Here is a 25,935-nt window from a genome sequence, read left to right as displayed (position 1 = left end):
GGAGAGCCAAGGGAGCTGTGGGAAACTAGAGCCAGGGCCCCGAGACACCAGGCACACTGCCTGCCTCCCCTCCGGGCTTCTCAGTTTCATGGGCCAGCCGGTGCCCTTTGCTGTTTGTTAGTTTGCTTGTTGATTGGTTGGTTGGTTGTCTGCTGATGCAGGGGGATGAAAGGACGCAGAAGTCTTGGCTCTATGTCTTTGCATTTATACAAGAAACATAAGTCTTGGTTCTTTATACTTCAGCTTAGTTGTGGAGCGACTGGGTTTCCTCCCTCACCTTTTTCTGGCAGGCAATATTAGCAAGAGAAAGATTTCTCTCGTCTTCTTTTTTTTTTTTTTTTTAATTTGAAGATATTTTGCTCTGAAGAACCTGACATTTTCCCCCAGACTCTACTGAAGGAAACACAAGCTGGTGTGCATCGCCTGAGAGAGCCGGGGAAAAAGACCACGGGAACCAAAAAGAGACGTGGAGGGAAACTGACCCAGATTTCCCTGATTCATTCCCCAGACCAAATAACCCTGTTGCAACACTTCCCTCCACGTTCACACATCATTTTATGCACATGTAGTAAGAGGTTGGTGTTTCAGTATAAGACGTGTCTACCAGTGGGATTCGGATGAGTACAAACATGCCTGACTAATTAATGGGGAGGTCTGCCAGGGGCTGATGTGTAGGAAGGACTCAGCTCTCCCAGGAGAAATGTCATTTCCTGGGCAGCCCAGGAGGCAAGCTCGATAGAGTGAACAAAACTTTAATTTTTAGAGCAGAAAAATAATTCAGAGCAGAGCTCCAAGTGGCCTCACATGTGTTCCTACGATGGGAAAAAGGCGGCTGTGGGTTAAAACTGAAAGAAGCTTAAGAAAGGAGAGAGAGAGAGCATGGGGCTGGGCAGGAGTGTCTTCCCTCGCTGGCCGTGGCCACTGTCCACGTGAACTCGGGTCTTGGCTGCTTTTCCTGTTGTGGCCATGTCCTGGTCTAGTCAGGGTAATGGCAACTACCGGAGTGCTAACAATTAGTTTTTTAAAAAAACACCCTCTCCCCAAACAAACAAACAAACAAACAAACACACAAACAACCCCCAAAACTCCATGATGATAACCTACAAAAAGATCAGGTGGCAGCAGGGAATGTAGCTAGAAACAATCAGCTGGCAGGAAAGGCTGCAATTTCCTAGGAAAGTACCAGTTCCTCAAACATGAACAAGGTATCAAAGCTGCTTTCATCAGAACAATGTGGGGGGAAAGCTTTTATTGTTCTCTTGGGCAAAATAACACCAATTTGATGTATTTGTAGAAGAATACCAACCGGTTCTTTTCTCAGAAGAAATTCTGGTGCCAAGGAAAAGTAGTTCATGTGAGAAATTACCTTGATGCGGTACGGTGGCCTCCACGCACACCCCGGGCGGGCCATCCCAGGCGCCGCAGAACAGAACATCTCACAGACTAAATGAAGCTGCTCGGATCACCTGGTTCCCTGGGTCGACATCAAACAGACAGGGAGTAGTGAGGGAAAAGAGGTAGGGGGTAAGTTTACACAGTTAGGCTGGAGGGGAAGGGCCACACTGCTGAATCCTATGCCCCTCTTCTCTCTCTCCCCTCCTCCTCCTCCCCATGCCTGCCCCCCACTCTCTCCCTGTCCCGTCGGTTTGAACAACGGGGCTTAGCAAGCTCATCTGGAGTCAGCGCAGGTTTGTTGACACGGGGGCGGGGATGCCTGGCTGCAGCCGAAGTTCACCAATTAGTTAGATGGGCGGCTGCGGAGCTTTATCTCTTGGGCAGAGTGCAGGCGAAGCCCGAGTGAGGGCCCAAGGGCTGGACAATTTACAGGTGATACGTCCATCTAAAGGGGGCTTGATTTGTACCTTATGATTTGGTCCTTCAATCATTTTCTCTTTATACATAACCATTCTTGAGCGTTCCATCTTCTAAAAAATCAGGTGTTGCATTCATTCCGTCTTTAACATGTCTTGCTGATGGCCAACTTTCTATACTTAGCAACACGCCTTGTGAATGTGGTCTCACGGGCCACTTGCTTACTTTCTCTACTGAGCCCATCTGATGAGCTTTACCCACCCTACTCGCCTTTTTCTGTCTGACTAATTAATGGGTAGGTCTGCCAGGGGCTTATGTAGGGCTTATGACTAATTGAGAACCGAATATTCTCAATTAAATGTGTCCTATGAGGCACAGCATGTATAAGCTTTGTCCCCCTCACAGAGAGCGTGTCACCAGTCTCACCATCACCTACATTTCAATGAAAGAATTGAGCCAAACAAACCAAAAATGTGGTTTGTACCCCTTAGCATCTAAGAAATGAAGAGTGCTGCGGCTGCTGTCATCTTCTATTGAGTGTTTACTCAGCTAAATGTTTGACTGCCGGGCGTGTGTCAGGGAGGGGCTTACAGGTCTTGGTGTCCCGTCCATGGCCCCGACCATCCTGCACGTGTGCGTGGTGATGACCTTATGTAATGATTCAGTAGAGTGCGACTGCACGGGACATTGGCGCACTGCTTGCTGTGGTCTATCTAACCAGCGCTGTACACAGCAAAGGAGGAATCGTCCCCTCGATGTCGGCTCTGCGGGCCTTCTTCACGCTGGGGATCTCGCCTCCGAACCACCTGTTGCAGCTTCCCTCCCTCGACATTGACATATACAGGGTGGGGCAAAAGTGAGTTTACAGTCGTGAGTACACTAAACACAGTTTATTCTTGCATTATGATTTATCAATTATTGCATTACTTTTCCATATGAACAGCTGTAAAGCCACTTTTGCCCCACCCTGTATTATCTTCTCAAGTCCTCATAATAAACCCATGAGATGGACATTATCTTTTTTAATCCTTACCTGAGGATATTTTTTTCATTGCTTTTCAGAGAGAGCGGAAAGGGAGGGAGTGAGAGCGAGAAACATTGATGTGAGAGAGACGCATCAATCAGTTGCCTCCCACATGCACCCCGACCGGGGCCAGGGATGGAGCCTGCAACCAAGGTACGTATTCCTGGCCAGAATCGAACCTGGGACCCTTCTGTCGGCAGGACGATGCTCTAACCACTGAGCCAAACTGGCTAGGGCAAGGTGGGTGTTGTTATATCAGGTCTATAGGTCAGGTAGCTGAGGCTTAGAGAAGGAAGGTGACCTGTCAGGGTGAGGTGGTTAAGGAGGAGCAGAGCCCAAGACTCTCTGACCCCCCAAATCCTTTTGGTCATTGGGCTAGGCTCTTCCGTTCCCAGAGCCCCCGGAGGGCCCCCATTCTACCCCTTAGCGCCCCTCCCCCATTCCTGGCCCTCCATCTGTGAGCACTTTGGCTCCTAGAGAGACCTCCAGGATGCTTCGTTCTTCATGAATTCATTTCCGATAGTGATGTGGCATTACAATTCAGGTCACACGTGAAGCCAGTTAAAGAGGATTACTGATTTCAAAATAAATCAGCGATGTGCAGGGCATATTTGGTCGCCTGGTGGATGTAAATGGGTTGTGAAAGCCTTGTGTCAGAGGAACGGCCCAACTGTTTAGTTAGCAGAGAGGAGAACGCAGCTGAGGGGCAGCATCTGTTCCTGGAGGACAGCCCTTAGGTGGTGGAGAGGACGGCTACGCTTTTCTGACTGTTACTGTGAGCCGGATACTGTACATGTATCATGGCAAATCCACACAGTTACTCTGAAAGATGGGTGTACAGAGAGGAAGATGAGGCTCGGGCTGGTTAATAATGTGCTCCAAGCCACTCAGCCAAGAAGCAGTGGGGCTGGGTTTTCATCTCCTTTTCTTTCCTTTACTCTTTTTAAAATATGTTTTTATTGACTTCAGAGAGAGGAAGGGAGGGGGGGAGAGAGATAGAAACATCAATGATGAGTCATTGATCGGCTGCCTCCTGCACGCCTCCTGCTGGGGATCGAGCCCACAACCCTGGCATGTGCCCTGACCGGGAATCGAACCACGACCTCCTGGTTCGCAGGTCAACGCTCAGCCTCTGAGCCATGGCGGTCGGGCCCCTGCTCCTTTCACTAACAGCCTGCACGAGGTAGCACACATGGGAGAGAAGTGGCGGCTAAAAGGGAAGTTAGAGGTCTACAGAAGTCTTTGTTTCACAGAGGAGCAAATGAAAGCTTTTGAAAATGGAATATGTGAAATCAGAATTATAAGAGCCTTTGGGTAAATGAAAATTTGTTTATTCAAATTTATCCATGTTTGGTACAGTGCATTTTCTATGCCATGAAATGCTTACAATGCCTTGGGAGGCAGTGGTTTACAAAGGCCATTAGCTGGCTTTATTAAGATGAGGACAATGGTCTCAAGTCAGATTATGATTTGTTAAATATTCTGAGCTTTCTCACCCATGGTCTAAGGAGGTAAGAACTGTTAAGCGTAAACAGCATATATTCTTTTTTTTTCTTTTTTTAAATATATCTCTATTGATTTCAGACAGAGGAAGGGAGAGGGACAGAGAGAGATAGAAACATCAGTGATGAGAGAGTCATTGATCGGTTGCAGCCCACAACCCGGGCATGTGCCCTGACTGGGAATCGAACCCTGATCGCCTGGATCCTAGGTCAACGCTCAACCACTGAGCCATGCCCTGCTGGGCACAGCATATATTCTTATGTGTTAAAAAATACACATCTCAATTTCTTTGCATCCACAGATATTACGTTTTTAAAAACAGCTTAAATAACCATAAAATGTCATAAAATATGACTAAACTAGAAGGTAGAAATATTTTATCAATTGGACCTGTTGTCAGTCATTTCAGATCTCTAACTACTCAAGTTGAATTCACTGGGATACTTTTGTCATTTTTTTCCTTTCCTGACTTGAATTACATTTTCTCTCTCACTGACTATAACATGTCTTGGTTTAACTTCTGATGGCTACTATAGTTGTTATAACTGATGTTTCCATACTGCAGCTGTTTTTGACAAGCTTAAATTAAACAGAAACACATCTGACAGTTTCTAAATCTAAACACACTATTAAGTTGCATTCTTGCATAGAATACAAAGTGAGTTACTGGCAGAATGGGACTATAATTGTGGTAGGAGATCTGTCATGAATTTGCCTCCACAGAAAACTAGTTCTGTGTTTAATTTCTATAAAATAAAATAAAAAAGACACATACCACTCTAAAGCAAGGCCATCATTTTAGGCAGCAGCCTTTCATTGGCTTATGCACTTGGCCAATACATTTAGTTACCTGGGAGTACATTTTCCAGCTAAATCATGTTGAAAAGCTCATCGGGAAGTTCCATTATTTAAAATTTGGCATTTTAAACCCTTGTTGAGTTTTAACGGCTACAGTGGAAAAGTAATTGCTACTTTCAAGCTAAAGGAATCTTTTTGAGCTTTGACTGTTAAACTGATTGTGGGAGGGACCAGCACCAGAACTATTTTCTGAGGAAAGATAGGCCCTGCCTATGGGGGCTTCCTTGGCCATTTCTGTGGCAGAGATGTGGTGGGTCTCCAGAAAGGGCACTCGTGAGTCCTGGTTAAGCATTTTGACTTCCACAAGATTGTTATGTTTTTCTCAGCTGCTTGTCTAATCCTCTTGAACTGTCCTTTTGAGGAATAATGACTGCAGGCTCCTGATGATCGTCTCTCAAAGCAGTATCGTGAGGCCACCCGCCCATTGATTCTCCCGGTATTCTGAATTCTAGCCTGAATCAAGCCAAATCACGAGGGATCGCATGGTGCTGGCCCCCGTGGAGTTGTCCTCTCTTGGAGGCTGTGCTCTTGCATCTCATTGGGATAGTAAATGGCTACGGGCTGGTCACTGTTAAATTTATAGCTCACTAGGAAGGCTTTTCGTTTCCATTTTGCATAAATTTTTTTTTTCTACTCTGGCTTTTGTGGGTAACAATGTCAATAGCAGAAACCAGGGAATTTTGCTTTATGACCTCTCAGTCTGCTGACTGGGACATGCCTGTGAGTAATTTACAATGGGTGGGTTTGTGACAATGGGATGCTTATGGAACAGGGGTCCATCGCTTTCTACTCAAAGACCTTTCCTCGTGAGTGTCGCTCAGTTTGCTTAATATCTCCTCCCATAGCCCTCTTCCTGGGTTGCTTCCACAGCCTCCATTGCTCCATGCGGCCACCCCTTCTCACAGGACAACAGAATTCTGGCCTGAAGTCCTTCTTTTTTTCAGGTTTCTCCTGAATCTTAATAGTCTCTCTATCCACTCTAGCTCCCACTGACTTCTCAAGAGGGAAAGCGGAACACTGGTCAGGAGAGGGGAGGAAGTGGTGGGTGCTTCAGCTCCATTCAAAGGATCTAAAAGTCAATCAGACACATCTCACCATCAATCTTTTCTTTGGTAGCAGTCTGGTTTATTAAGCTGCGCCTTAGTGCAGGTCTGGGGCTTTCCCACGGTGCTCCCGATGTATAAAGCCCGGACGTTCTGCCAGTTCCTTTTGAGCAATGACACCAGAAATTGACAGCGAGGTGGATGTTGAACACAAGCTCATCACCTGTCACCTTCATGTGGCTAACAGCCACTGCCCCACACAGCACCTTCTTCACTGGGAGCTTGATCGTGGATTTCACTTCATCGGCTCTGGCCCCCAGGCTCTCACTGTGGGTCACAAGGAAGGGAACCTGGCAGCCTTATCCAGGCCTGCGCCCCGGATGCGTGGGATCTGCTTGGTCGGAGACTGAAGCCAAAAAGGCACCATACTTCTTGGCCAGCCTCCTGACCGGTTTCTTATGCTCGTTGAGTTTCTGCAGTGCCTCTATGTCCCTGTGGAGGACATCCACGGCCTTGGCCTTGTCACAGTGCTGCTGGGCCCCCAGAGCACACACGAAGAACTTGGGGCAGGGAGTGGATTTAAGCCTGAGGGTGCCCGGGAAGTGCGTGTCCTTCTGAGGGTCAGGGGTCTTCAGGCTGATCTGCACCTCCACGATCTTCAAACACGCCCATGCTCGTGCTGGTTCCCACACAGGACTTCCCACACTGCCTGTAAAGGGTGTCACAGGAGACTTTGCTGCTCATGGTTCCTCATCCTGCAAAAAACTAAAAAGAGCTCACTGTCCATCTTAACTACTCACCATGTATAGATGACGTCAATGTACACTCCAAGCTGAGCTGAACCAAGCCCAGTTCAGTCTAGGCTCACTTCCAGGCGAAGATAAAAGATTATAAATTCATATCCTTTCTGTCCCAAATTTCAGCTCTACATCTCTTGAAACTAGTTGTTCAAATACCTTGAGGCCTTTGTCCAGGAAAACCTCTACAAGAAAAGTTATAAAACTTAATTTAAAAATATAAAAGCGATCCTAAGTAAATGGAGAGACATACCATGTTTATGGGAAGGAAGATAATAACATAAAGATGCTAATTCTCCACAACTTAAACTATAGTTTCAAAGCAATTGAATCAAAATCATGGAACTTGCTGATTTCACATTTTATATGGAAGAATAAAGGGCCCCAAATAGCCAAGATTCTTCTGAAGTACCACGTACCAGAACTCACTGTGAAGCTGTGATTAAGACAGTGGTGTAACAGTATTAGGGTAGATATGGGGTAGATATTTACATAGTATCAAAGTACAGCAGGTCCTTGAATAATGTTTAGTTGTAACATTGATGAGATACCATAGGCACTTCACTCTTGTTTAAATTGATTAGCCAGTGGTTTAATTTGTTTTGCTATCTGTTGTTCTGCTTAAAGTCACAGAACCTGTTGATGACATTAAGTGAGCACTTACTGCACCCCAAATGCTCATTTATTAGATATTAATAAGCTCAAAATACTTATTGCATAACTTTATAGTAGAGAGATTTCGCAGACACCAAATTAACCAGTTCATAGAAGTTAACTTCACCAGGGATGGGGCAAAGCAACATCATGTGTCTCCATATAAAATACACTGAGAGACACAGAATCACTTCTGTGGTGTTCTGGCCCAAAATGCATAACCTAAAGCTAATTATGAGGCAACACCAGACAAATGCAAAATGAGGAACATTCTACAAAGTAACTGACCTGTACTTTTCAAAAGTGTGGAGATCATAAAAGACAAAAGACCAAGGAACTGTTCCAGATTGAAGAAGACTGAAGAGACAGGACATGCTGCAGTTACATGCGGCATGTGATCCTGGGGGACCTCCCGGCCCAAGAAAGAAACTTGGGACAGTTGGCACAATTCGAACCGAGTGTGTGAATTTGACAGCAGTATTATATTGATGCCATTCTCTTGATGTTGATGATTGTATTTGACTACTAAGAGCCTATCTTTGTTTTTAGGAAATACACACTAAAGTATTGATAAGTATTGGGATGTCATGTTTGAAACTTACTCTGTGAAATAGTTCAGAGAAAAAAATTACACATGCATACACACACGCAGGAAGAGAGAAGGAAGGAGAGGCAGAAACAGAGAGGAGAATGAGAATGGTGAGGAAAATGTGATAAAATGTTAGCAGCTGTGAAGTGGGTGAAGGATACATACTATAGAGATACTTTGTATTTTCCCCTCAACTTTTCTATCAGCTTATTTTATTTCTTTTTAAAAATATATCTTTATTGGTTTCAGAGAGAGGAAAGGAGAGGGAGAGAGAGAGAGAAACATCAATGATGAGAGTCATTGATGGAGCCCGCAACCCGGGCATGTGCCCTGACCGGGAATCGAACCCCGATCGCCTGGATCCCAGGTCGACGCTCAGCCGCTGAGCCACGCCCAGCTGGGCTATGAGCTTATTTTAAAGTAAAGAGTTAAGAGTGCGTTGGGAATTCCTTCAAAGAATAAGGAAAGCGTAAGTGACAACCTAGGAATGGGGGGCAAGCGGACAAGCGTTTCACAGGCAGGGCGTGCGCGCCGCCGGCGGCCGGGAGGGCGCATCTGAGGCCGCCCCAGGGCTGCCGAGGCCGCGCGGGTGTCGCCGTTCCCACTAACTCCAGGGTGGAGAAGTCTGCGGGTGTCAGGTGTCGGGAGGATCTGGCTTCAGATGGCCCATTGTACATTTCTGGAGGGGATGTAATTTGTTACTGTCGCTCTAAACAACAGTGTGTCATTATCTTTCAAAAATCGAACATTTTCGTTGCGTGACTCAGCAGTTGCGCCCGGCGTGTAGCGAAGACGGTCTCCGCCGCATGTACCCCGCGAGCGCCAGCAGGGACAGCAGGAGGCATGGACAGCAGGGGACATGGACAGCAGGAGGCATGGACAGCAGGGGACGTGGACAGCAGGGGACGTGGACAGCAGGGGGCGTGGACAGCAGGGGACGTGGACAGCAGGAGGCATGGACAGCAGGGGGCGTGGACAGCAGGGGACGTGGACAGCAGGGGGCATGGACAGCAGGGGACATGGACAGCAGGGGGCATGGACAGCAGGGGACATGGACAGCAGGGGACATGGACAGCAGGAGGCATGGACAGCAGGGGACGTGGACAGCAGGAGGCATGGACAGCAGGGGGCATGGACAGCAGGGGACGTGGACAGCAGGGGGCGTGGACAGCAGGGGACATGGACAGCAGGGGGCGTGGACAGCAGGAGGCGTGGACAGCAGGGGGCGTGGACAGCAGGGGACGTGGACAGCAGGGGACGTGGACAGCAGGGGACGTGGACAGCAGGAGGCATGGACAGCAGGGGACGTGGACAGCAGGAGGCATGGACAGCAGGGGGCGTGGACAGCAGGGGACGTGGACAGCAGGGGGCATGGACAGCAGGGGACATGGACAGCAGGGGGCATGGACAGCAGGGGACATGGACAGCAGGGGGCGTGGACAGCAGGAGGCGTGGACAGCAGGGGGCGTGGACAGCAGGGGACGTGGACAGCAGGGGACGTGGACAGCAGGAGGCGTGGACAGCAGGGGACGTGGACAGCAGGGGGCGTGGACAGCAGGACGCGTGGACAGCAGGACGCGTGGACAGCAGGGGGCATGGACAGCAGGGGGCATGGACAGCAGGGGGCATGGACAGCAGGACGCATGGACAGCAGGACGCATGGACAGCAGGACGCGTGGACAGCAGGAGGCGTGGACAGCAGGGGACGTGGACAGCAGGGGACGTGGACAGCAGGGGGCGTGGACAGCAGGACGCGTGGACAGCAGGACGCGTGGACAGCAGGACGCGTGGACAGCAGGGGGCATGGACAGCAGGGGGCATGGACAGCAGGGGGCATGGACAGCAGGACGCATGGACAGCAGGGGGCATGGACAGCAGGGGGCATGGACAGCAGGACGCATGGACAGCAGGACGCATGGACAGCAGGACGCATGGACAGCAGGGGGCATGGACAGCAGGACGCATGGACAGCAGGGGGCATGGACAGCAGGACGCATGGACAGCAGGACGCATGGACAGCAGGACGCATGGACAGCAGGGGGCATGGACAGCAGGGGGCATGGACAGCAGGACGCATGGACAGCAGGGGGCATGGACAGCAGGGGGCGTGGACAGCAGGGGGCGTGGACAGCAGGGGACGTGGACAGCAGGGGGCGTGGACAGCAGGGGGCGTGGACAGCAGGGGACGTGGACAGCAGGGGGCGTGGACAGCAGGGGTCGTGGACTGCAGGAGGCGTGGACAGCAGGGGACGTGGACAGCAGGGGACGTGGACAGCAGGGGGCGTGGACAGCAGGGGGCGTGGACTGCAGGAGGCGTGGACAGCAGGGGACGTGGACAGCAGGGGACGTGGACAGCAGGGGACGTGGACAGCAGGGGACGTGGACTGCAGGAGGCGTGGACAGCAGGAGGCGTGGACAGCAGGGGGCGTGGACAGCAGGACGCATGGACAGCAGGACGCATGGACAGCAGGGGGCATGGACAGCAGGGGACATGGACAGCAGGAGGCATGGACAGCAGGGGACATGGACAGCAGGGGACATGGACAGCAGGAGGCGTGGACAGCAGGGGGCGTGGACAGCAGGGGACGTGGACAGCAGGAGGCATGGACAGCAGGAGGCATGGACAGCAGGAGGCATGGACAGCAGGAGCCCTGGGGCATGGACAGCAGGAGCCCTGGGGCATGGACAGCAGGAGGCATGGACAGCAGGAGGCGTGGACAGCAGGGGACGTGGACAGCAGGGGACGTGGACAGCAGGGGGCGTGGACAGCAGGGGGCGTGGACAGCAGGACGCGTGGACAGCAGGACGCGTGGACAGCAGGGGGCATGGACAGCAGGGGGCATGGACAGCAGGACGCATGGACAGCAGGACGCATGGACAGCAGGACGCATGGACAGCAGGGGGCATGGACAGTAGGGGGCATGGACAGCAGGACGCATGGACAGCAGGGGGCATGGACAGCAGGGGGCATGGACAGCAGGACGCATGGACAGCAGGACGCATGGACAGCAGGACGCATGGACAGCAGGGGGCATGGACAGCAGGACGCATGGACAGCAGGACGCATGGACAGCAGGGGGCATGGACAGCAGGGGACATGGACAGCAGGAGGCGTGGACAGCAGGGGGCGTGGACAGCAGGGGGCGTGGACAGCAGGGGGCGTGGACAGCAGGGGGCGTGGACAGCAGGGGACGTGGACAGCAGGAGGCGTGGACAGCAGGGGACGTGGACTGCAGGAGGCGTGGACAGCAGGGGACGTGGACAGCAGGGGACGTGGACAGCAGGGGACGTGGACTGCAGGAGGCGTGGACAGCAGGGGGCGTGGACAGCAGGGGGCGTGGACAGCAGGGGACGTGGACAGCAGGAGGCGTGGACAGCAGGGGACGTGGACTGCAGGGGACGTGGACTGCAGGAGGCGTGGACAGCAGGGGGCGTGGACAGCAGGGGACGTGGACTGCAGGGGGCGTGGACAGCAGGGGACGTGGACAGCAGGAGGCGTGGACAGCAGGGGACGTGGACAGCAGGAGGCGTGGACAGCAGGGGACGTGGACAGCAGGGGGCGTGGACAGCAGGGGGCGTGGACAGCAGGGGGCGTGGACAGCAGGACGCGTGGACAGCAGGGGGCATGGACAGCAGGACGCATGGACAGCAGGACGCATGGACAGCAGGGGGCATGGACAGCAGGAGGCATGGACAGCAGGGGACATGGACAGCAGGAGGCGTGGACAGCAGGGGACGTGGACTGCAGGAGGCGTGGACAGCAGGGGACGTGGACAGCAGGAGGCGTGGACAGCAGGGGACATGGACAGCAGGAGGCATGGACAGCAGGGGACATGGACAGCAGGAGGCGTGGACAGCAGGGGACGTGGACAGCAGGGGACGTGGACAGCAGGAGGCGTGGACAGCAGGGGACGTGGACAGCAGGGGGCGTGGACAGCAGGGGACGTGGACAGCAGGGGGCGTGGACAGCAGGGGGCGTGGACAGCAGGGGGCGTGGACAGCAGGGGACGTGGACAGCAGGAGGCGTGGACAGCAGGGGACGTGGACTGCAGGAGGCGTGGACAGCAGGGGACGTGGACAGCAGGAGGCGTGGACAGCAGGGGACGTGGACAGCAGGGGGCGTGGACAGCAGGGGGCGTGGACAGCAGGGGGCGTGGACAGCAGGGGGCGTGGACAGCAGGGGGCGTGGACTGCAGGGGGCGTGGACAGCAGGGGGCGTGGACAGCAGGGGACGTGGACTGCAGGGGACGTGGACAGCAGGGGACGTGGACAGCAGGGGGCGTGGACAGCAGGGGACGTGGACAGCAGGGGGCGTGGACAGCAGGGGACGTGGACTGCAGGAGGCGTGGACTGCAGGGGACGTGGACTGCAGGGGACGTGGACAGCAGGGGGCGTGGACAGCAGGGGACGTGGACTGCAGGAGGCGTGGACAGCAGGGGACGTGGACAGCAGGAGGCGTGGACAGCAGGGGACATGGACAGCAGGAGGCATGGACAGCAGGGGACATGGACAGCAGGAGGCGTGGACAGCAGGGGACGTGGACAGCAGGGGACGTGGACAGCAGGAGGCGTGGACAGCAGGGGACGTGGACAGCAGGGGGCGTGGACAGCAGGGGACGTGGACAGCAGGGGGCGTGGACAGCAGGGGGCGTGGACAGCAGGGGGCGTGGACAGCAGGGGACGTGGACAGCAGGAGGCGTGGACAGCAGGGGACGTGGACTGCAGGAGGCGTGGACAGCAGGGGACGTGGACAGCAGGAGGCGTGGACAGCAGGGGACGTGGACTGCAGGAGGCGTGGACAGCAGGGGACATGGACAGCAGGAGGCATGGACAGCAGGGGACATGGACAGCAGGGGACATGGACAGCAGGGGACATGGACAGCAGGAGGCATGGACAGCAGGAGGCATGGACAGCAGGAGGCATGGACAGCAGGAGCCCTGGGGCATGGACAGCAGGAGCCCTGGGGCATGGACAGCAGGAGGCATGGACAGCAGGAGGCATGGACAGCAGGAGGCATGGACAGCAGGAGCCCTGGGGCATGGACAGCAGGAGCCCTGGGGCATGGACAGCAGGAGCCCTGGGACATGGACAGCAGGAGCCCTGGGGCATGGACAGCAGGAGCCCCGGGGCATGGACAGCAGGGGACATGGACAGCAGGCTCCCCGCGGCACTGCTTGCACAGGAAGGCCTGGGAAGGGCCCGAGTGGCTGCCGGCGGAAGAGTGGGTAGGTGAACTGTGGCGCATTCGCACCATGAGGGATCCGAGCAATATAATATGAAGTGAAAAAGGAAGCCACCCCCTGACCACATACAGCATTTTTGCAAAGTAAAAATAACTAAAGTGAAAAAAATGATGAATATGTAGTAGATTAATAAAATTGTATATAAAAATGATGTAACGGGGTAGTGGACACACAGGATGTGTGTTTTTATTACCACAGAAAACACCTGTCTTAAAGATGAATTGATGTTTTATCTTTAGAAAATAAAAATTTTGGGTAACTTCTAATTAAAAAGCTTTTTTGTTGTTGTTGTTTTTGCTTTTGTTCATCGGGTTTCTAAAGTCTTAGGGTTCAGCCTTAGCTAGAATAACTATTCCACAGATTTGGCCTGTAGTTTATCATGGTGAACAAAATAAGAAATTTTATATACTAAACTATAAGCTCCATGAGGACGGAAATGTTTCTCTTTTGTGTTTACTATTGTATCTCAAGGGTCTATAGCAGTGCTTGTAACGTAGACGACAATCAGTAAATAATATTTACGAAAAACGAATGATATTGAATGAATGAAAACCTCGATTTGCCAACTTAAAGGGTAACATTGCAGTAACATGAAATGTCCAGTGGGTGGAGCCCTTGTTGCATTTTGCTCAGTGTAGCAAAGCAAGGATTGAAACATTTTGGGATGAATGCTCCCATATCGTTGGGTGAACTTCAGGCGGTTCTGTGGGAACTCTGCAATACGCTTAGATTTTCTTTGAAGTATTAATTGGTACCAAGCTTCAACCTTTTTAGCGTTTAATAGCTTTCTAACAGAACATTTAAATCATTTAGTTCTTTAGTTAATGTCAAGTGGAAAGATTTTCCTTTCTGACAAATTCAACTAGATTGTTAAATTTTGTTGCATTTATTTCTGGGTAAAAGAACTAAGAATGTTAAAGAATGAGAAAATCTGTTTGAAAGAGAATGAGAGGTTAAATTGTGGTAAAGAATGTAACACGAATGTCACCCATGCTGACACCTAAAAGACAATAGGATCAAAGCAATTTCCCCATCACTTAGTGTAAAAGGCCTGGCATTCATGTGCACACAGTGTAGTTGAATTAAATTAATTGATTTACTTAGTTTTCTTTCTAGAGTCGGTTAACCAGATGCTCTGCCCCAGATGGCTCTGTGCACCTGTTAGCTGGGCCACGTCTCCTTCCCACTTTGGAAACCTTCCATTGTGCTCCCTGGAACTCGGGATCTGCCGTATGTAAAGTTCTTAGGGCCTCCCCCTCTCTGAATATTCATTTTAGGATTTTGCTCAGTGGAGACCTTTTGGCTCTTCGCGAGGACCCTGCTTCCCTGCTGCCCTCTCATGCTGTTCCCCCTCCCATGCCCCTCCCCACTGGGCCCAGAGGGGCAGGAGGGCCTGCCAGCTCCTCGTTGCCATCCCCGACCATTCTCCCTTCCATCTCCCGAGAACTCCAGCTTTGAAGTGCACGCTTCAGACTATTCCCCAAGCCCTGCTTGCCGCAGTCATCTACTTCCTGTCCCTTCTCTTAATTTCTTTAATATTTTTAGCTTCTGGTTCACTGCCATTTCCTCTCAGAATTCCTGTGATAATTTTGAGCTATTTCAGTATCCAAATGATCCTTTCAGCACTTACTGCTCTTGGTTCCTCAGCCTCCCCTGCTCCAGGGATCTCGTCCCTTTCCTCACCTCAGTCATTGCCTCTCGGGGTCACACCCTTGCCCTTCCATTTACCAAAATAACATTAACCTCGTTCCAGCATCCACTTTCCAACCACCACATCCTGTCTTTCCAGCTCACTCCCTCCGAGGCCCATCAGACCTTCAATCCGGAGGTCTGACTGCATTCTCCTCTCGCTCCCCCTCCTTGGACAGCCTGGCCTGGCCTGGATCCCCTGCTTCCACCTGACATTAACCCCCTCGCCGACTCCTGGATGTCCCTGCTTCATCCTTCATCCTTGCGCCTGGAAAACCCCAATCCTAGCTGAATCTAATTATCTGCTTACCCCATGCCTGCCTCCTTGCAGCTGAGCGAGACTGGATAAAAACCCGCAGCCATGACTCGCGGGCTCAAGGGAAATTTATCTCCGTTAACCTCCCGTGGACCCGTCCTGCTGCCTGGCCGCCTGCTTTATCTCCCTAGTCCATTCCTTCTCCCACTTTTCTAGACGAATCACTCACCAAGTTTCAAACTGTGCATTTTAAAAAATTGGACCGATGAGAGCAGGCTAGAACTTAATAGAGTTCATAGCATAGAATAAGGGTAAATATTACTTCATGAAATGCTTGTTTCAGTTATATGTATACGTATTTACAGATACATGTGTGCTGGCTTAGGAGGTAAGATTTGTTCTGTGCTAAAAAAAAAAGTTAAAGGAATACAGTTTTAGACAATTATTTCACATCTTCTCTCCTTAAATTTTTATCACTTCCTTCATCTCCTCACTGTTATTAGATGACATTTTCCTAAAAAATTAGGAGTTAGAAGAAAAGTCGTCCACCTGCCAACCAGTCTGTAACCGTGCTCCACTCTCCTTCCTGTTAATCTCTGTTCCCTCCCTGTTTAAGCCCAGTCCCATGTCTCCTAGATCCCATGAATACTAAATTTTCTTTTTTTTTTTTAATTTATCTTTATTGTTGAAAGTATTACAGGTGTCCCATCCCCCCCCCTCAATTAACCCCCTCCACATCGCTCCCAACCACTCCCCAGACCTTCATCCTGTTATTGACTGTGTCCATGGGTTATGCTTATATGCATATAATTTCTTTGGTTAATCTCTTCCTACCCTCCAGCCCCCTCCCCTCTTTCCCCTGAAATATGATCGTCTGTTGCCTGCATCAATGTCTCTGGATCTATTTAGTTCATCAGATTCTTTTTTTTTAATTTTTATTAAATATATCTTTATTGATTTCAGAGAGAAAAGGAGAGGGAGACAGAGAGATAGAAACATCAATGATGAGAAAGTCATTGATCGGCTGCCTCCTGCACGCCCCCGACTGGGGATCGAGCCGGAAACCTGGGCATGTGCCCTGACAAGGAATTGAACCCGGATCGCCTGGATCTTAGGTCGACGCTCAGCAGCTGAGCCACGTCTGGCGGGGCCGTCAGATTCTTTTGTTCATTAGCTTCTTCAACATTTCCTGTAGTATTGGTCTGGTGGTGATGAACTCCTTTAGCCATTTCTTATCTGTGAAGCTCTTTATCTGACCTTCAATTCTAAATGATAGCTTTGCTGGGTAGAGCAATCTTGGTTGTAGTTCCTTCTTTTTCATCACTTTGAATACTTCTTGCCACTCCCTTCTGGCCTGCAAAGTTTCTGTTGAGAAATCAGCTGACAGTCCTATGGGTGCTCCCTTGTAGGCAACTAACTGCTTTACTCTTGCTGCTTTTAAGATTCTCTCTTTGTCTTTAACCTTTGGCATCTTAATGATGATGTGTCTTGCTGTGGGCCTCTTTGGGTTCCTCTTGTTTGGGACCCTCTGTGCTTCCTGGACTTGTAAGTCTATCTCTTTCCCCAGGAAGGAGAAGTTTCCGTAATTATTTTTTCAAATAGGTTTTAAGTTTCTTGGTCTCTTTCTTCCCCTTCTGGCACCCCAATAATATGACTGTTGGGCCTCTTGAAGTTGTCCCAGAGGCTCCTTATGCTATCTTCATATTTCTGGATTCTTTTTTCTTTTTGCTCTTCTGGTTGGGTGTTTTTTGTTTCCTCATGTTCCAAATTGCTGATTTGATTCTCAGTGTCCTCTACTGTTGATTCCATGTAAATTATTCTTCACTTCAGTTCATGTAGTCTTCATTTCAAATTGGTGCTTTATTATGTTATCGATTTTTCGATAACATTATATTATCAGTTGTTTTCGTAATAATATGCTTGAGCATCCTTATAAACAAAATTCTGAACTCTGTGTCTGTTAGCTTGCTTGGATCTATTTCATTTAGTTCCTCTTCTAGAGAGTTCTTCTGTTCTTTCCTTTGTGACATGTTTCTTTGCCTCCACATTTTGGCTGCTTCCAGGTGTTTGTTTCTATGTATTAGGTAGAGCTGCTGTGTCTCCTGGAATGTGTAGAGTGGCTTTGTGTAGTAGGTGTCCTGTAGGGTCCAGTGGCTCAGCCTCCCCAGTCACCTGAGCTGGGCCTTCCAGGTGCTCCCCTGTGGGCTGTGTGCACTTTCCTGTTGTAGTTGAGCCTTAGTTGCTGTTGGTGTCCCTGGGAGGAACTGACCCCCAGGCCAATCAGCTGTGAGGACCAGCTGCAACTATAGCCAGAGAGCTGCTGTGCTGGAGACACCCCTATGGAGCAGGATTTACTTCAGTGGAGCTTTGGTGTTCACCAAGTGCTCCCCTTGAGTGTGTCACTCGTGGATGTGGTAGGGTTGTAATCCAGCGTGGTTGAGTCTGATCACCAGGTGCACTGTCTCTGGGGCCTCCCGGGAGGTGCAAAGTCAGCCTGTGCCAGTGCCTTGCCCAGGGCCACCCAGCATGAGCTACACAGCAAACCATAGTTGGCTGCTACTTGTGCTGGGCTTGGAGGTGCCCAGGAGAGGCCAAGCTCTGAGCCAATGCAGCTGCCGCTAGTGCCAGGCCTGGGGCCACTTATCAAGCCGTATGGGGCACGCTGCTGCTTGTTTGAGAGATTTTAGGAAAGTCCTAAGCATGAGGCTCGAGAGGCCACTTGCACAGAAAAGCCCCTGGAAATGGCCTGGATGAGCTGCAGGTGGGGAGGGGCGGGGCCCCCGGGAATCACGGGGCGGGGCCAAAGGTGGGAGTCAGGTGCTGGCGATTCAAACATGGTGCCTGCCTGCCGGCCGTGTGCGGGGAGGACTCGCCAAAGGAGCCATGGCCTCCGCCAGCCCTTCTGCCTGGGAGGAAGCCGCCCCTCCACCTCTCGCCCGGATCTCAGGCAGGTTAGTTCCTCCCCGAGTGTCCCGGGTCCTTTCAGGCTGCTGCCCGGCGGGGGCTCCGAGGGAGCGTCCGAGTGAGTCCGTGCCGGGCCCTTTAGAGGAGCTGCTGGGGCTCCCACACCCTCTGGACCCTCAGGGACAGTCCCGCTGGTTTCACAGCCCGGAGTTGTGGGGACGTCTCTTCCCGGCCCTGGAGCCCTGGGCTGGGGGCCTGCTGTGGGGCTGGGACCCCTCGCTTCTCCGGGGAAACTCCCACCACCGAGATTCCCTCCCAGGTTTAAACCGCGGCACCGGGTGTGGGCCCGAGGCCGGTCCCCGTGATGCAGCCCCGACCTGCCCTCGTCTCGGCCCCTCCTCCCGGTCTCGATGCTCCTTCAGCTCCCTGGTTGTGGGGCTTCTGTGCAGCCCGGTTTCAGGAGGCTCTGAGTGACGGTGGTTCTGTATTTTAGTTGTCATTTTGATGTGGTTGCGGGAGGCGGCGGGTGCAGCTGTTACCCATGCTGTCCTCTTGTTTCCTCCCCCTAAATTTCTTAAAGACATTGCTTATTAATGATTTAGTCATAACCTCAGTCTGGTTCTTTGTCTTGCATCATTAATTCCCTCCTCTCCACTAGATCATTCTTAACAATATGGAACATTCTACAATAGCTCCCATCTTAAAAGCAAACATCAAAGCCCAGAGAAGCCTTTGATGGCTCCCGTCTAGCTACTGTGTCATTTCTCTATTCCTCTTTACAGCAGAACTCCTTTAAAGAGTTGTCTACACAAGCTGCCCCTGAGGTCCCTTCTCCCATCGTCATTTGTTCCTATTACAGTGAGACTTTTACTCTCACTATTCTGCCAAAACCTTTTAATAAGGTTATCAGTGACCCCTTCTTTCCTAAATCCAATGAACTTTCCTGAGAGAGATCACTATCTCCTCTTTCAAACATTTTTTCCTCTTAACTGTCAAGGACACCAAGTGCTGCATTCCTGGTTTCCCCCAGAGCTTGCCTCCTACTTCATACATTGTACCTTGTGAATGTTGGAGTTGCCCATGTTGCAGTTGGAGTGCCCAAGGTCTCAAACCTCTTCTCTTGTTTATTTATACATATCCCTTGGAGATTTCATCTAGTCTCATGGCTTTAAATAGCACATATATACTAATGATTTCCAAATGTATAGAATGCAGACCTTTTCCCTGAAACTTGCTGATATATAATTGCCTCCCCAACCTCACCACTTGGGTGCTTAATAAGCATCTCAAATTAAAACTGAATGCCACCCTGGCTGATATGCTCAGTGGTTAAAGCATCAGCCCACCCACCGAAGGGTCTTGGGTTCTATTTCTGGCCAAAGGCATGTACCTGGGTTGCAGGTTCCATCCCCAACCTGGGTCAGGGCAAGTGCTGGAGGCAACCATTCGATGTGCCTCTCTCACATCGATGTTTCTCTCTCTCTCTTTCCCTCTCCCTCCCTCCCTTCCAATCTATCTAAAATCAATGGGAAATTATCCTCAGGTGAAGGTTAACACAACAACAACACACACACACACACACAAGCTGAGTGCCCACTTTGCTCCTCCCACAATCTTCCCCATATCTGTTAACAGAGACTCTACTTGTAGCTGCTCAGAGCAAAAACTAGTGTCAGCCTTGGCTCCTCTCTTTCAAATACAATGCACATCCAGTTGATATTACCACATCCCATTGGCTCTATCTTCAAAATATAACCTGAACTCAAACACTTTTCACCACCTCCACAGCCTCCACCCTGCAACCAAGCCTCTGTGTGCAGTAGGTATTGGGGATACAAACATGAAATGGCATGCTTGGTTGAACTCATCTGATCGATAATTATAATGCAGCAGATTAGTGTCATAATAAAGGATTAATTACTGTAGGGTGAGACATGGAGTTGGAAAAAGCTTTGTAAGTAAATTGGCATTTGAACTGGATCTTGAAGGATGAGTGGAAGTTGGCCAGATGAATACAAGTAGAAGAGAGTTTCAAGCACAGAGGGCAGGGCACGGAGGTGTGATGTGATCTGGGAATGGTCAAGGGCTTGAGAAAGTTGAAAACGTTTCCTTTGGTGCCGTGCCCTAAATGCTCATGGTGGAGCAGTTGAAAGAGAACCAGGGTGCAGATGTTTTCAAGAAGCATTTCAGTTCACTCAATGACCACATTGAAGGCAAATTTGGGTTAAACATGTGTTATAGAGTCACATATATAATATCCTGATGAATAACTCCCTGACTCTGTCAAACCTATAAGTAATGCTAATGTGTGAAGTTCTCGAAACCCTATATAATACAGTCCATGTTACCCAGAGGTTTGAAACAGATATCGGCATATTGCCTTTGACCCTAGTAGTTTTGTGTTAATAAATTTAACAAGCCTTTATTGAATACCTTTAATATACCCCAAACTGTGCAAAGTGTTGAAAGGAATAAAAAAAAAGTCAAGCTATCAAGGCATGAAAAGGCATGGAGGAACCTTGAATTCATGCTACTAAGTAAAAGAAGTCAATCTCAGAAGGCTATAAAGCATATGATTCCAACTGCATGACATTCTGGAACAGGCAAAACTATAGGGGCAACAAAAAGATCAGTGGTTGCCAGGAGTGGGGAAAAGGAGAGATGAATAGGGAAATAGTAGAGGATTTTTAGGACAGTGAAAATACTCTGTGTACTATAATGATAAATACATGTCAAAATATTCTTGTCCACACCCACACAATGTACAACACCAAGAGTGAATCCTAAGATAAACTGTGGACTTTGGATGATTAGGATGTGTCATTCTTGGTTTAAAAACACACCATTCTGGTGAAAGATATTGATAATGGGGGAGTCTATGCATGTGTGGGAGCATTTGGTATATAGGAAACCTCTCTACCTTTTTCTCAGTTTTGTTGTGAGCCTAAAACTTCTCTAAAAAAATTAAGTGTGTGGGGGGGGAAGTGAGTGTTCATGTTCTTAAGGGGCTTATGTATTTTAAGGAATTATATGATATAAACATAGACCAGAGGACAGAAAGAATATATTTTACCTTCCTGAAAATGTCCATTCAAGAAGTGTTGAAACAGTAATTAAAACAATAACTCCTAACAATTAATTAGATTTAAAATGCTTGCATTCACCAGTCTGCAAAATTAATCTACCCATATGAGAACGCTCTGACCTGAAAATCCATTTTTCCCTCATATCTTTCTGTTTCAGAGAATGAAGTGTTCTTTTCTTTGTTGGAGGTCAGCCTCTCACCGGAGGCCCTTGACCACTCTCTGTTGGTTTCCTCTGGGGTGTTGCTTCATCATTTACTCACTTGTTCATTCAATTGGCAGACATTGGATGCCTCTGTCAGGCACTGTGCTGAGACTCAGGGAGAAGAAAAGAAATAGACACAATGAAATAGACACAAAGAAATAGCCACAATGAAATAGACCTAATGAAATAGCCACAATGAAACAGACACAATGAAATAGACACAATGAAGTAGCCACAATGAAACAGACACAATGAAGTAGCCACAATGAAATAGCCACAATGAAGTAGCTGCAATGCAACAAGGAAGCCACGTTTAGTGAGCTTCCTTTGTCTTCCACCTTTTCGTTTTCAGTGGCTTCTCCCAGTTCCCAACACCCTTATAACTCTCCTACCCTAACATAACTTTTCCTGTGACCCTGGAACCACTATTTCTCTTCCCTGCCCACCTCCGCTGTTACCCTATTTCTTTTCTTCCTTCTCAATCAGGCTTCTTTAGGGGTCACCCTGCACTCACTGCCTCCTCTTTCCCGCCTGCCTTTCACTTACCAAGTCTCTGCAATTTGGCGTCAGTCCCCATCATTCCACTGAACGCTCCCTGCCAACAAGGGCATCAGCCCAATGGCATGTGTCTTGCCAAAGCCAATGATTAGTTTTCTCTTCTTATCTTTTTGGACCATTCTACTGCAATGATCACTCTCACTCTTGATTTCTTTTTCTTTCAAACTCCATGCCCTTGACTTTGATGAACTACTCACTGCTGGTTTTGTAATTACTTCCTGCTTCCTTTCATCACTTTCCTGGGCTATTCCTCCCCGGCCTCTTCTCTGTGACCCTGAGCTCTGTTCTTGGTTCTTTGCTTCTTCTTTCGTAGATGGTCCTCAAGCAATCTCATTGGCTCTTCCGGTCCCACTCTGATGATAAGAGTCTGGGTTGCATATCACATTGCCAGCTGAGGATATTTGCTTGTACGTCAGACTGACTACTGCTTATAATAATGACTTGATGTCCCTGAGATATCAAAGCTCTACGTGTTAAAACTGAAACTCATTTTCGTCTCCACCCCACCCCAAACCTGTTCCTTCTCCATCAACTCATTGCTCTCCTTCTCGCTCCTCTTCCCTACCGATTCCGTCATCATCAAGGATGCCGATCCCATGTCTGTTTATCTCCTGAATTGACCCCCTTCCCTTCATCTCTATGACGATTCCTCTAGTTCAGGCCACCACCACCCTTGCTTATATCACGTATAGCTTTAGGCCTGTGCCATCCTGTTTTGTGCCTCCATGCCTTTAGTTGCCCTTTGTCCTTTCTTAAACTGATAGATTGATTCATCCTTCATGACTTGCTCAAGAATCATCTTCTAGATATAGAAAGTCTTTTTCTGAACTATGCAAACTTTTATTTTACTTTATTCCATTTCTTTTACTGCATTCACTTTAAAAACAAATTATCTACTTATGTGTCCTTTACCCCATTATACAGGAAGTTCTGTGAGGGACCATGCTTTACTCATCTTTGTTCTCTTTGTACCTAACTCAGTGCCTGGCATATAGTAGGCTATTGAATCTAAACATAGCTAAGATTTCCCCACTCAGTTGCAATCTACAATCTCTACTACGTCATAAGATGCTTGGCCTCTTCCTCTTATTAAACAAACATTGACTGAGTGCTTCCTGTGTGGGGGCTCTGTGAAGGCATTAGCACAACGTGCCCTGGGAACAGCAAGCCGATTACTATGGCCCTAGTGGGGTGTGGGGAGAGGGGAATGGGAGGGACAAAACCGAGAAGTAATCCAGGCCAGATCATGAAGGGCTGTGCTCATGATGGCTTTTGTGCAGAAAGAAGAGCATTTTATGTGGCAGAGTGAAAAATGATGATGGGGGCAAGACTGGAAGCAGAGGCGCCTTTTATAGAAGCAAATTTGTCATTTAAGTCACTCCTCATTATAACTTGTCTACTTGGGCTGTACTAACTTTCCAATAACAGATCATTGCTTTAAAGTATGTATTGAATTGTATTGGTTCATGTATTCATTCCATAACCCTTATTAGTGACTATCAGGTGCCAATATTATATATACATGGTATCTTGGGGATCCCAGAGTACCAGACACCATGCTTGGCCTCAGAGAACTTGTGGCCTTGTGGTGGTACTGGACACCGGAGTGGAAAAATGTGATTCAGCATCAGTGCTGTTGGAGGGGTGAGCACAGACTGCTTATGGAGCCCAGGAGGGGACTTACCTCTTAGATGGGAGTCAGGGGAGCCCAGAGAAGGCAGCCTGGAGCACTGACTCTGAGCTGAATTTTGAAGGATGGGTAAGCATTAGCCTCTCAAATAATTTTGAGGCCTGCTAGGCCGCTCTAGGCAGGGGGAACAACTTATGCAAAGACTCAAATGAGAACACTGAGTTTGCTGTGGCTTGATTTTGTGCTGCAGCAGAGGGTAGGACCAGGAATGAGGTAGCAGGGGTGGGCCATGTTAAAGTTTCAATTTTATTTTGAGGGGGATATCACAGAAGAAAGTGGAATTATGACCCACTCTCATTAACAGATTAGATAGAACAGGGTGATTAGCTGTTCCATGTTTAAGAAGCTGAAGCATAAACAGTAAGACAAATCATCAAAATCATTGGGGCTTTTGGTGGGAATATTCTTAAGGGAAGAAAGGTTAGTGAGTCCTTCTCTAGTCATCAGTCCATATTTCTTGGTTTGGACCTGCCTCTGACTCATACTCAAAAACTGAATCTGAGAAATCCTGCCGTTTCCCAGAGGGCCAAGAGTTCCTGTAATAACTACTCTCAGGACATTTCCTGAATATGATAAACTTTCTGGTCACATAGTTACAGATTTATGAGTCAAAGATTTTCCTCCGAGTTTTTCTTCAATGTGAGCCCTGAGAGCACCATGCAGTGTGGACCCAGGCAAGGTAATGCCGAGCCTGGCAGAGGAGGCCAGGGACTCTAAGAGGTGGTGTTTCCTGGCTGCAGTCCTGTCCTCCAGCATAAACAGACTTGGTCAAAGGTTTTACTTTTTATTTCAGAATAACTTCGGTTCCTCAGAATACTATATAATGTACTTCAAAACAAAATAATTACTCACCTAGCAAAAGTGGCTGGGTGGTACCTACTGGCTACCTACATCTGCCTTCAGGTTAAGAGACTGGACCCTGTCTGAGACTCATGAGGACAGCATATAATTTTAGAATAATAGATGCACAGCATCCCGAGGGGGACTTTATTTTCTGTGCTGGGCTTTAGGGTTGCTGTGAATTAGAACATGTTCTTTTCCGACGGAAACGACACCCTTCTTCCAGTGCTCCTTTTATCTTTGGGACTGAGGAAGAAGCCAAATGTCTTTCTTTTTTCTTCTTCACAGAATGAACTTTAGTGTGTTTAGATTCTTTGAGTAGATTTTGGTGGTTATTGTGTGTGTGTGTGTGTGTGTGTGTTGTTTTTTTGCCCAAATTAGACTGTCTTTATTGAGTACTGTTGCCTTATAAGCAACCAATAGTCTGTCTCTATCGAGTTCTGCTGCCTTATAAGCAGCCAATCTTCTGAGGCCCAAAATGTAGGCCAAATGCTGTTTAAAGGAATATAATTATTTTTAATCAAATTTAAAATGCATTAATTTTGTCTGCACATTAGTCCTTGATATTTAAGCATGTTTAAAGAAATTTTAAATAATAAAAAAGAATTTGCCCCAAAGATATGCATTAATAATGTCAAACTAGAAGATTTAATAAAAACATGAAGTCAATTAGTTAATATCAAGTATCTCCCTGTAACCGCTGTTCTGCTAATCTCAAATTCGGCATGTTCCAAACCAAACCAATCAACCTCTCTCCCCTTTGACAGGGCCATCGCATTTTCCCAACCTCCAAAGGAAGGCAGCCCCACGGTTAGGAAAGTGCATTGGCTTTTGGACTCAGGCAGAACTGGCTTTGCATGCTGGCTTTAACTTCTCTGACCCTCTGTTCCCTTATTTGTGGAAACAGAATACTTCCTACCTATCCGTGTTGCAGTGAGGATTGAAGGAGCTATCAAATGTAAAGCAAGCAATAAAAATTTTCTTAGAACACTGATTTCCATATGCCACTTTTTTATGTTAGAACTTTATTGACTCCTTAATTTTTTCAGAATCATGTCTAATCACCTGTTTGATTTTCAGTACCTGGAGAGGAGGCAGGCGGCAGTGTGTCCTAGTGGAAAGTCCACAGATTTTGGATTCAGACAAAAGTAGGTCCAGACCCTGGGTACAGGGTCTATTCTACTAGA

At 48.9% G+C, this 25,935-nt stretch overlaps 1 pseudogene; it reads right to left on the bottom strand.

Moving 5' to 3' along the window:
• Window positions 1-6,294: 6,294 nt before the first annotated feature.
• On the bottom strand, window positions 6,295-6,984 carry LOC107527193 (large ribosomal subunit protein uL1 pseudogene; annotated as a pseudogene).
• Between the last annotated feature and the right edge of the window lie 18,951 nt (window positions 6,985-25,935).

This window comes from Miniopterus natalensis, chromosome 2 (genome assembly GCF_054644295.1).
Source record: "Miniopterus natalensis isolate mMinNat1 chromosome 2, mMinNat1.hap1, whole genome shotgun sequence".
NCBI lineage: Eukaryota > Metazoa > Chordata > Mammalia > Chiroptera > Miniopteridae > Miniopterus > Miniopterus natalensis.
Note: the sequence above shows the minus strand (reverse complement) of the source record. Positions and strands in the feature narration are given on the sequence as shown.